Here is an 11,889-nt window from a genome sequence, read left to right as displayed (position 1 = left end):
CTTTTCAAGATTAGAGTAAGCTCACCTATTTTTTTTATTTTTTTTTTCATTACGTAGGTGTTGTAAGAGAATAGTTAAAAAAAATCCCATCAAAATTCATGAAGAGATAGCATATCGACGTATTCACCGAAAATTCTAACGTAACTTCTAAGGAGAAAATATGGGAGGAAGAAAGAAACGATCGATTATTTAATCAAAAAGTTTTCTATTCGATAAAACTAATAATTCCTTTCGATATAAAATATGTAATCTTCGTTGAAGGATATTACAACAGTAAATTTTGTTCTTTGATAAAATTCAATATTTATATTCAAAACATATTTTTGAATATAATCTTTTATTGTAAAATAAAAAAAAAAAAATCCGAAATCCGTCATTTTGACAGTTTTAATAATTCTAATATTGATAATGAGATTGACGATGAAACGAAATAATTAAATTATTTCTCAATAGAGATTTTTATTTTTGAATAAAAAAAAATTGATACAATAATGGAAGAACCTGTAGGCGATTAATTCTCGATGCAAATAGCCGAATTCTCGCAAGAATTTATTAAAAAAACATGTTCGCAGCTGTCTTGATTCTCGGCTCAATTCTTCGTTATCAATATGCGAAAGAAAAGATAAAATTCAACGAGGCGTGTTTAATATCATACCACGATTAAGCCGTAATTAGCACGCCTCTAGCTTCAACTGGATTAATAGTTCATCACCAATGATTACGTGGGTTAAAAAATCGTGAACCTCGGGCCCTCGATTGCCGACATCAGACTTTATTTCTCGACTTTATTTCTTTTTCTTTTTGTTATATATTCATAGCGGTTCGTGCAAGTCGAAGGTTATAGCATCGATCAATGTATCGTGATAAACTAGGATACTATAAATACTGATTCACGTCTAACGTTGATTCACTACTTAATTATAATTTTTAAAATTATCGAGAGGAATGATCAATGCATACGTTATTTCGCACGAAAGAATGTTATTCGTTAGAAAAAAAAATAATGAGAAGAATTTTATTTTTCGTTGAAAAAAGTTTATGCAAATTTCACCATTGTTTAAAAAGAAATTGTCGTTGCAAAAGTTTGTCTCGACGCATTGGATTCACTACGAGAGAATTAGTTTCCATCGCCTGGATAGCTCAGTCGGTAGAGCATCAGACTTTTAATCTGAGGGTCCAGGGTTCGAGTCCCTGTTCGGGCGAGCTATCTTTTTTTCCTTTGCGTACCCATTTATTTCGAACGAAGCCAGAATAGTGTAGGTTATAACAGGCTAGAAGGGCATATTCTTTCATCGCCCGGATAGCTCAGTCGGTAGAGCATCAGACTTTTAATCTGAGGGTCCAGGGTTCGAGTCCCTGTTCGGGCGAATTCTTTTTTTTTATTCGAATATTTATTTAACAATGCCTCAAAATTTTTTTTTAAATCGAATAATGTTATACAATGGTTTATTGAATTTTACAAAATGATTTAAACACGTTTTTCATTAATTTCTCTTGGAAATGTGTAACTACTAATAACTAAGAATGAAACATTACGTAACATTGTATTCCTAAAAATGCGAATATTTTCGAGGCGATCCCATTTCGTATTTACTACCATAATAGGGAATACGTTTGCATACTGGTTTCCAATCGCACATCCACACCAGAAATATCATGGCAGCGGCGGTGTAATTCAGCACCGATATTTTCCTACACGTAGGGAGGGAAAAAAATATGAAGAATCGGGGTCATTGAAAACACGTTTGCTTTATTCTTAGTAAAAGTTGCAATTTACCATACTTTAGCCTGCTCCATAAAAACCGTCATATTCTTACGATATTTGGTAAAAATATTAAAATTAAAATTATTGGCCATTATTCACAATCGGCACAATTAACATTAACATTAGAATAATCGAAATTAACATAGCAACGAATAAATAATCTTTCGATCTTTCGTTTTTCATTTTTTTCACGATATATTCAGCCATATTCACAATTTCAAATATTCGTCGATCGTGTAGCATCGAAGCTCGAGAAAAACTCGAACCGTAGCCGACTTTTTCGTGAATCGTTTCGTGGGATCGTGTTGAATCGTAGTTATCTAATCTGATTCAAAGGGAGACAGGTTTTTCATAGTATCGAATAATAAGGGAAACGCGATGCTTTTTCAACGTGCTACGCGTACGAATACAAAACGATGGCGCTTGAATAGGATTTGTATAAATGCAAATGAAACGCACACGTGCAACCATATATATATATATATATATTTATATATATATATATATATATATATATATATATATTTATATGCTTTCAAGCGTTTTATCGTCGCATGAAATATTTCATTTTTCCCAGTTACATCGTGACCGATCGTGTACATGTATATGTACATATATACACGTATACACATGTACGTAACTGCAGGGGACGGTCGAGGCAAAAATCGTCGTCATGTGTAGTTCTTATCTAGTTCCAAATGCGAACGAAGTCGAAAAACAAGAGGAATTGTGCAAGAATCGTGCCTCCCTCCCCACCCTTCCCATATCTATAGTGGAAATATTGATTACACGGGTTATACATGTAAATCGACGAAAAATTTCATCAGAGTGTTTATTAAAACCTAACCTTCTCATTTCCGATTGAAATTGCGTGTTTATGCAGATATCGTGATAAATCGGTGTACAATGAGATTGCGTTGATGATGACCAACACTTTGCCTGGACGATGACGTTATCATCGTAAAGACGTTTTCCTTTTTTTCCACTTCTACGTTCCTCTATCCTTATCGACGAAAATACCGTTAAGTAGGGAATAATTAGTTTTAATTCAAAATGTCTTATCTCCGCTGTCTTAAACTACGACTTCCCGTTAAGTCTTTTCATCGGAAATAACCCAATACGACGTTTACACAATACGTAATATATACGCACGCGTAACGTGCAAAATAACAAAAAAGGAAAAAAGGAAAAAAAAAATAGAAACGTAAAGAGAAGAACATTAAAAAAGTAATTTACAATGGAAGAGTGGCTTCGTAATTGGACAGTAAACTCGAAACTAACGCCACTATGAATAAATAATGGGTAGAGAGACAGGTTTCGTAGAACGCATTTATTTGTTTTTCCATGAATTTAATGATCGTGCTGCATTCGTACGGACATTTTCAGTTTATTGTACCGTCAGCTGGTTATTTTTTCCCCCCGGCGACGTTCTTTAACGATGTCGTCGTATCCCCGCGAGTTCTTTTGTCTCTCCGCATAGAGATCTCCTCTACACGTGCACACGCGTAAACGTGTGTATACACACGCGTGGTGCCGACAGTGCTCCCACGTTTTTTCCCACCCTCCTCTCCCGTCCCCCACGAAAGAAAGCTCCTGTACGCACATGTCTCTCCTCGAGCAGATCTCCTCGGCCCTCGTAAATTTCGTTTCTGTGAACCCCCGTTTCTTTTCACACAATACGACTCCCCACCGTACGCGTGCGTGTGTGTGTATACGTACGCGCGCCACCACGTGGCGTTACGTCAAACGGGAGTTTGTTTTTCATTTTATCTCGGCCCGGGCTATTTACGCTTTCTACCGTGATCACCCGGATTCCTAGGAGCAAACCTCTTCGAATTCCCAATCCTCTTCCTCGATTCTCTTTCCCGCAATTTTTCTCGGGATAGAGTTGGGATACCCGACCCAGCTTTCCCAGAATATTAATAATTTTTTCAGCAACGGATGAAATCGCGTCCAATTATTCGAGTCCAAAATTATTCTTAATTTTCGAATACTTTCGAAAGTGAGCCAAAAAGTTTCCCCTCTTAATTTCTTTCTTCCTCGTAACATTGGTATAAAAGCTTCGTAAAAGATGCAATTATACCGAAATCGACCTCGTTGCAGGCGAGAATTCCTCCATTCTTCGAATCTCGAACGTGTCGTTCCGCCTTTTTCCAATGAAAAATCGTTCGGGCTCGTGGTATTTTTCCGCATATTTTTACGATAGTTACAGACATCGCGTCGACAAACTTGCGTGGAGGGGGGAGGAAGGATTATGATGCAATCCCGTTCAAAGATGGACAAGCGATCGTGTCCTTGGCAAAGACCCGCGAAACGCTTCGGGGCATCATCCTTGAAGCTTTTACGAGATTACGATCGATCATAGGCGGCAACTCCACTGTAATTATATTGTCCATTGTCCGTTGGCATTATCGATTACTCACCACGGATTATTTCTCTATTCGTCCCACGAACGAGTGACGTGTGGCATCGCTTTTTTTTCCGGTATCGCCAACCGATGCAATTATTTCACGTCTCTTGCCGCGCTACATCAATATTAGCACATTTGTTCGGTGATCAAGGTTAAAATGTATGCTTCTCTCTCCGTTTCTCTCTCTCTTTCTGTTGAATCACTCTTTCGAGTAGGTTTGCTCGCGATGAATGTAAAATGAGATGCCTCGTTTTGTTCTTTTTTTTTTTTTTGATTTAATGAGTTTTAGAATAGGCATGGAAAAATATAAATGGATATAGATTTAGAAAATTTCATCACGTGAAAAGCGAAGATGGATGGTATGGTAGTGTTGATATTGCGAGTTTTAAGAAATTTGTGAAGTTTTCTAAATTAAAAGCAATGTAGATATAACAACGCGAAACAATGAGTTCCAAATTACAGATTAATTGGTAATTAATCTTACCTCATCGTAACACAGATTCTATTTATAACGAGAGATAAAAAGGAGAAATTATAGCAAATTGTTCAAAAGATTACCGCAATGTAGAGGATCTATTCGATCTTTGAGAAAACAAATCGTACTGGAGGAAATGTTTCGGGCAAAGAATGAGAAATCAATTAGAAGCTTGCCATAATTTGCATATCGTGAAAAATCGAGATTGCAAGATCGTGTGCACACGGTGATACGATAGATTTGGAGGGTGAACGGGGGAGATTAATGTTACAAAAGAAACGAATGCAATTAAAACGGCAATTATTGGGCGGTCGAATGCACGTCATAAAAACGTGACGTGGTGGAAAATGATGGCGGCGATTCGAATGCAAAAATCATATCGGGCGGAACGATCGGTATTCAACTGGCGACCTGTTTATTTGACCGAGGGGGCATTTAAATGCATCCGAGTATTTCCGAGAAGACACTCCCGACGATTGAATCTATTCAAGAGCTTGCAGCGTGCTTGCTCCGATCCTTTAAAGCATGGCTCACAACCGGTGGCTCGCAAACACACTGTTTTCAACGTTTCTAGGTAAACGTGAGCTTGGTCACGTACGAATTTGTAATGATCCCAGATACTCCTTTGATTCTTCGACTTTTTCCTTTTTTTTTTTTTTTCTTCTTCTTGTATCCACGTTCCTTTCCACGTACACGTGTAATTTTACGCGCTTTAACAAGGAAATATTATGATCAATATTTATATTTACCGACGTATATTACCGTGTTTTTAATTTAATGGAAAATTATAAACCGCTTTTGTTGTTTTAAATCATGATTCGCATGGTATGGGTGATTATAAGAGAACGGTGTTAAGTAAAAGATTATCGAAATTATATTTTGGGTTAGCGAAATTGTTGCGTAAGCATCTATTATCACGAATGAATTATTCCAAAAGAAAATAATTCTAATCTCGTTAGAAATTTTTGATCCGATAATGATATGGATTAATATTGATAATGTATCGAGGAATCTTTTTTTTAAAGAGAGATAGAGAGAGAGAGGTCCAGAAAAAAATATCTTTTATCATATCTAGATATTCAATCTCTCTAGAGTATAAACTTTTCTATAATTTTTCATTAGATAACAGAAATTAATTAATAATAGAGAAAGTCTTATCGTCACGAATGTATATATATAAATCGTGCGATATAGCATAATCTTCCATTGCATAACTATTTTCCCCTTGGATTCATTTATATTCAGATGAAACATCCCCCGGTAATCATATTTATACAGCAAAGTATCCAGCTCTATACTATTTTTCATCTCGATGAAACGATGAAATTAATTTATCTTCCACTCTAAACAACAATAACTGTGTTAAAGTTGGGGAGGAATCTCGAGATCGAACGTTAGATAGGTACGTTATTTACATTATTAATTACGCAATCACGTCGTAAGTGTCTTCGATGAAAATTTATCGACCAACCAATTCTCTTTCGTGTTAGGTACGTTCGAGTTTCCCTTCAGGCCCACGACGAAGACCGTGCTCCGATTTACATTTCCGTTCGCTCGTAAAACGACTTCCGGCGACACCTGCGCTCCTGCGGCCCGAAGTTACGATCCGTGGCGGTTGCTTTGTAAATCGTTAATATTTCTCTCTCGTTCTCCTTTCTCATCGTGCTCGAGTCCAACCCTTAGCTGGAGCCGCGTTGAAAGAAAAAAGAAGAAATTTCGAAAACACGACGAGGAGTCGACGATTATCCGGGGACCTTGTGCAATTTTATCTGCCATGTCTGAGCTATCTCCCAGCGAATAACATGAATCACGATAATGGCCTGGAAAAGCGACGGAAAATTTGCGCCACGTGACTTCAATTAAGATAGAAGCTTGCTTCCTTGTGAATTAATTACATATTACGTCACGAAATATTTTTGCAGGCGATTATTACTCGACTGACGTTTCGATTCTGGCAATCGAATAATGTTTAGGTAAAGTGGAAGCTCGGTTCGCTATAAATAACAACGGTGAAATTAAATTTTTGCAATGCCATTGTGTTTAGATATTTAAATAGGAATTGGAGAAATGTCAAGGTTAGGAAAATGGGATTTTATTTCTCACGTTGCGGCGCGAAATAAATTAAATTAATCAATGCTTCTTCCTTTGCCAAGAAAATCGATATTCACGTAATCGGATTTTATTATTATTTCCATTTATACAGGGAAAACATCGCTTGCTAAATTAATTATATATATTTTTATATTGCAGTTGAAACGAGATTGAAATATATTTATAGGATATATAAAGATAACGCGCGGTGATGGAGGGGAAAAAAAAAAAAAGAGAAAGAGATGTGCCACGCGTACACAGTACAGTGGTCGTGAAGCAGCGTAAACAGGAAAGGAATTAGAACGAGGCGTATTATACAGTGGATCCATCGCAGACAATGAACGGTCTGTTCGAGTGCACCTTACCCCACCACCATTTGCTTTTCCCTTCGTGGCCGCCACTACTCTTTCCGTCCACACTTCTCTCCGTGGTCCGACCAAATTTAGAATCGAGCCGTATCGCGTCGTTCCATTCGACCTTACCCGTTCTCTTACTTACTTTTCCCACGTTCTATTCGTATTCCTCTCTCCTCCGCTATCTTCTCCTCCAATTTCGTTTACGTTTGTACAACGCGTCGGGAACATGTTTTCTCATCGCGATCGATCGTCAACCGTGTCGACAAATTTTTCCTTTCTTCTTTCCTCCCAAAAAGGAAGAGGAAGAAGACTTCTCCCTAGAAAATCGTTCTCATCTCATCCCCTTTTGACGGAGAATTCTTATCGAACATTGCATCCGGCTTATTGTTGTTCGCGTCATTCCTTCGAGGAATATGAATTTTCCACAACGCTGTCGAAATTAAATTTCACGGATATCGCGGGATATACTGGGTTCCAGTGGGACTCTGCCACACACTCGACATACTTGCCCGATAAGAGCAAGCTTATAAAGATAACGCTCTATTATCGAATTTTAACATCCCAGATACGCTACGTGAAAATTTAATCCGTAAACACGTAAAGTCGATAAAGAGAGAGAGAAATGGCGAGTGAAAGAGAGAGAAGAGCAAACAACTCGGCGTTTTCACTTGGAAATCATCTCGCTTTTCCAAGTTGAGCCGACGGAAAAACGGTTATCCCGTGGCCCTCCCCTTAAAAGGGGCGTGCCTCCTTTGAAAGGGGAGCCTCGTGAACACGTGTTCCACGAAAGAAATTGCCGGTATATTGGTGCGTAGTTGGATCGGTGGTGGCCAAAGTAAGGAGGGACTGACTCCTCTGGGGCGACAGCTAGCGACATAGTCGTGTTATGCACACACGTCGAATGCACTGTGACTGTACGTCTCTCGTACGTGTTCGTGAACGTTCGTGAACGAGTCAAGTGGCGAGCCGGCAATCTCGGGAGGCTGGCATTGCTCGCGGGAATGGCGAGGTGAGCGGAGCAGACTGCTTGGTGCCAGCAGTCATACGGATCCCTCTCTCACGCCTTTCTATCCCTCTCGTTCCTTCCTTCGTTCCCTCCTCCCTCCACGACTCCCCCTCGTCGTCCTCCCTCTCGCTTTTCGTCGAGCGTCCTCCTCCTCCTCCTCCTCCCCCTTCTCCCTCCCCCGCGCCTCCGTGCGTGCATCGTTTTTTCCCTTGTCCACGCCGTTTCCTCCTTTTTTTCGTATCCATTCCCTCCTCTAGAGGAGCTAGAGCGGCCAAACTCGCGCTTTTACGTAATCTTATCTCTGGTGGCGTAATTGCGGCAATTGTTGCGCCATGCCGCATCAAGGGCGACGTGCTCGATGCTCCGCAACGCTAGATACGCTAGCAGGGGTGTAAATTTGACGCTTTCAGTTCTCGGTTTGGTATTTTCGAGGGTGACGGTTGAGTGGAGAGTGGAAACTTGCTTCGTGTGTTTTCCTTTTTTCCATTCCTTTTTTCATTCTGATTATGTTCACGTTATGTAGTCGTTTATTATTTCAGGAACTTTTAAAGGATGTAGTTATATATATATTTTTTATGAGAATCATCAATTTTATTGATTCGAATTTTATTGCACTTGCGCTTGAGTATAATTATAGTAACGGAAGCATTATTTTGTCGAGATAAATTTCCAGGGTTAATGATTTTGTGTACGATCTGTGTGTATCTAGAAATTAATATCTTTGTAACACGCGTTGCTACGAATTACGTAAATTTCCTGTGGAACTTTTCCACGGCGGGACACGTTGTGCCACGTTGTTCCCCGTCACCGATTATTTCCACGCGAACGTTTAATCGTGAAATACGCACAAAGCTGCGGTTGTTTCAACGCGAATGCTTCTTTTTCTTAACCGACCAAGTTCGACTAAGTTATGGGACAAATGTCGTCGAGACATCTGTGACCACTCTCACTCGGAGAATCTATTTGTTTGATTTGTTCCTAACGTGTTTGTTAGATTGTCGGAAAACCGCTATAACCGCAGCCTAATTCACTGGCTAAAATAAGAAGATGAATCTTTCCTCGCCGGGTAGATTAGATCAGAAGTAAGTATAGAAAACACAGGCAGGCTTTTAGGGAGGAACGTGAGGATGACATAGTGGTAGTAGGAGCAGAGACGAAACAGGTTTGGGCCGTTGGTGAAGATTTAGGACTGATGATGACGTGACGCAATACTTTTATATTGCTCAAATCATATCGATGTATATTATTCTTTGTAACGACAGTTTCATCATTACCGTGGAAAATAGATCTAAAGATAGGTATTTATTTCTGGGGGAAATTGAAATTGAAAAAAAAAATTGAATTTCAACAAATGGTGATAAATCGTGTATCATTAAACTTCTATAAGATTGTGTCTTTTTTCATCTCGTTTCATTCCTAAAAATTTAACTTTTACGTGGTCGGTGCTGATCTAGGGAAAAATATAACTAGCCTCAGGGAATTTGATTGAGATTGGCTAGGACTAGGTTATCGATAAAACCCTTTTGTATTATTAATTAGGCTCATAATTCGTGATATATCTCATATATATGACTAATTCTCGGATGATGCGCGTAACTCTATGTAATGTCATCTTTTCCTGCACTAGGGAAATCTTACGGTAACCTTGTTCACACGAGAGAGATCTAGTGTTCCCTAGGGTCTGGTAACGGAATGAAAAGAGAGGAACGGGAGGCTAATATTGCAACGATGTGCATACGCACGCAAGAGATATCGGACCCGAGCTAAATGCATGTGCATACATCTGCAGTTGCATGTGCAACGTGTACACAATGCGACGCATAGCCGTGCATAACATGAATACGGGAGTAGCCGGCATGACAGGACGGTCTTGATGCCGTGCTGATCGCACGATTAGTGCCAATATAAACGATCGGTTGCATCCTTTCCATCCGTCATTGTTGGTGATTTATGATCGTTCTACTTAACGTAAAGAAAAATTTCACATCGATCTCGCGTCATTTCCGGTTTCAAAACTTTCCTCCAGTGTTTATTTTTGTGTCTGCCTCGAGGAATTATATCTTACGTGATTTTTCATTAATATAATTCGTAATTTTTTTCACTCTTCCTTTCCTCCTGCCTTTTAGATTTTTCAATTTAATCATCCCCTTGAAAAGTCATGTTATATTTGCGTGTTCGTATTTTTAATTGTATGTTCTGTATCCATGTAGATATATTACTACTCGTGCGTTACAAAATGAGATTTCGTGGGATGATTTTAGGGACCGTAGAAGATCGTTAAAAATGGTGATTGAACGTTTCGTTAATTGACTTATTGGCCCCTCTCTCCCCCTTTTCTTCCTTAAATTTGATGCTCGAAAATAACCTCAAGGAAAAAAATGAATGTAATTTATATTTGTTTAAACTATCAATGCTTCCATTCTCGTATCACGTTGACGCAAATATTGCACGTCGTCGGTCAAGGCGAAGCACTATTTTTAGGATTCGTTCATGTTAAGTAAGAAATTCCTTTTTTTAAATTTACGAAATTAGTAATTTTTCCACGTCTCTTGTCAATCCTCTCGTGTGTATGTACGTATTTTTTATTAGTTCTTTTCTCGATGAAAAGCCTTAAAAAAATTTAAATCTTTTGTATTCAATAGAGCTATGCAGTTCGGTGATGTATTATCATATGGAAATACCTTTATGATTTGAGAAAAGAGAGAATGCATTTTTCGTTCGTCTACCTGGATGGATGTTTTTACGAACGACGAGCAGCATGTCGTCGTTACAGGTGTGTCTGCGTTTCACGAGCAGAGCACAATGGTTGGCTCATTGTTCCTTTGGATCCCTTTGTTTTGTTTTGCTTTGTTTCTTTTTCTCTCTCTCTCTTTCTCTCTCGATTTTCAGGCTTATTTTCCGCATCTATCTTTTTTTTTTTTTTGATACTTCCTCACGAGATACTTTTTTGTTTTTTTTAAATAAACCATCTATTATTGAGTTATACGAAAATTCAAACAGTTTGGAATTCAACATTATCGCCTATCACAATTTCATGCGTTTTATTATTTTCACAATCGAACTTTCGATCGTTAATCTAATCTTATCGAAACAAATATACGCTTTGACGTAAACATTGACAAATCAATAATCTCGATCTCGTATAAATTATCTTATTTTTTTTTTTTTAACTTGGTAGATTTTCATAGACATAAATTATCGAATTGAAAATTTGCCACTGGCACGAGTGAATGCAACTATATTGAATTATATATTTAACGTATATTATATAACTCCAAATCGTGGATGTTAAAACGTGGATTATACACCCACCATGCATAATGAATTTATTCGATCGACTCAATGTCGTGCAATACCCCCGTCCTGATTTTACGCGGAACACGTCACATTTATAAAAAGTTGTTATACATAACATTTACGTAAAATCCATGTCGCGTCTGTCTGAGTAACGGTCGACAAGATGCATGAAAGCTTGGCAAACAACAGATGGTAGTCACCAAGTGTTTTCGGCACATTCTTGGTCGAATTCCTGTACGATGGTGTATAAATACAATCGGTATGCCTTTTTAAAAGTGACAAGGAACATCGTTCCTTGCCCGAATTTAGTTCCCTTTAATTTTTTACACCAAATATTTTCGTCGATTCGAAAATAACGAAGCACGCGTTACAGAAAATTCGAAATTTCAAAATTACCTTATCATTCCATGATTCCTCTGAATGAAGAGAGAGAGAGAGAGAAATATCGCAGAGAAACGCGTTTCGCAACTTATTTTCGTTTTATCGATC

The 11,889-nt window shown here is 38.4% G+C and overlaps 1 protein-coding gene and 2 non-coding genes across 10 annotated transcripts in view; all 3 read left to right on the top strand.

Annotated features, from left to right (window-relative positions):
• LOC107999718 (sestrin-1) overlaps positions 1–11,889 on the top strand; it is a 150,357-nt gene that overhangs the window by 85,525 nt on the left and 52,943 nt on the right. The gene's annotated exons all lie outside the window — the stretch shown is intronic.
• Trnak-uuu (transfer RNA lysine (anticodon UUU)) lies at positions 1,130–1,202 on the top strand. Its single transcript has one exon. It is a non-coding gene; the product is annotated as a tRNA-Lys (tRNA).
• On the top strand, positions 1,295–1,367 carry Trnak-uuu (transfer RNA lysine (anticodon UUU)). The gene has a single exon. It is a non-coding gene; the product is annotated as a tRNA-Lys (tRNA).

The sequence above is a fragment of the Apis cerana genome, linkage group LG4, assembly GCF_029169275.1.
Source record: "Apis cerana isolate GH-2021 linkage group LG4, AcerK_1.0, whole genome shotgun sequence".
In the NCBI taxonomy this organism is placed as follows: Eukaryota; Metazoa; Arthropoda; class Insecta; order Hymenoptera; family Apidae; genus Apis; species Apis cerana.
This window is presented reverse-complemented; position numbering and strand designations above follow the sequence as displayed.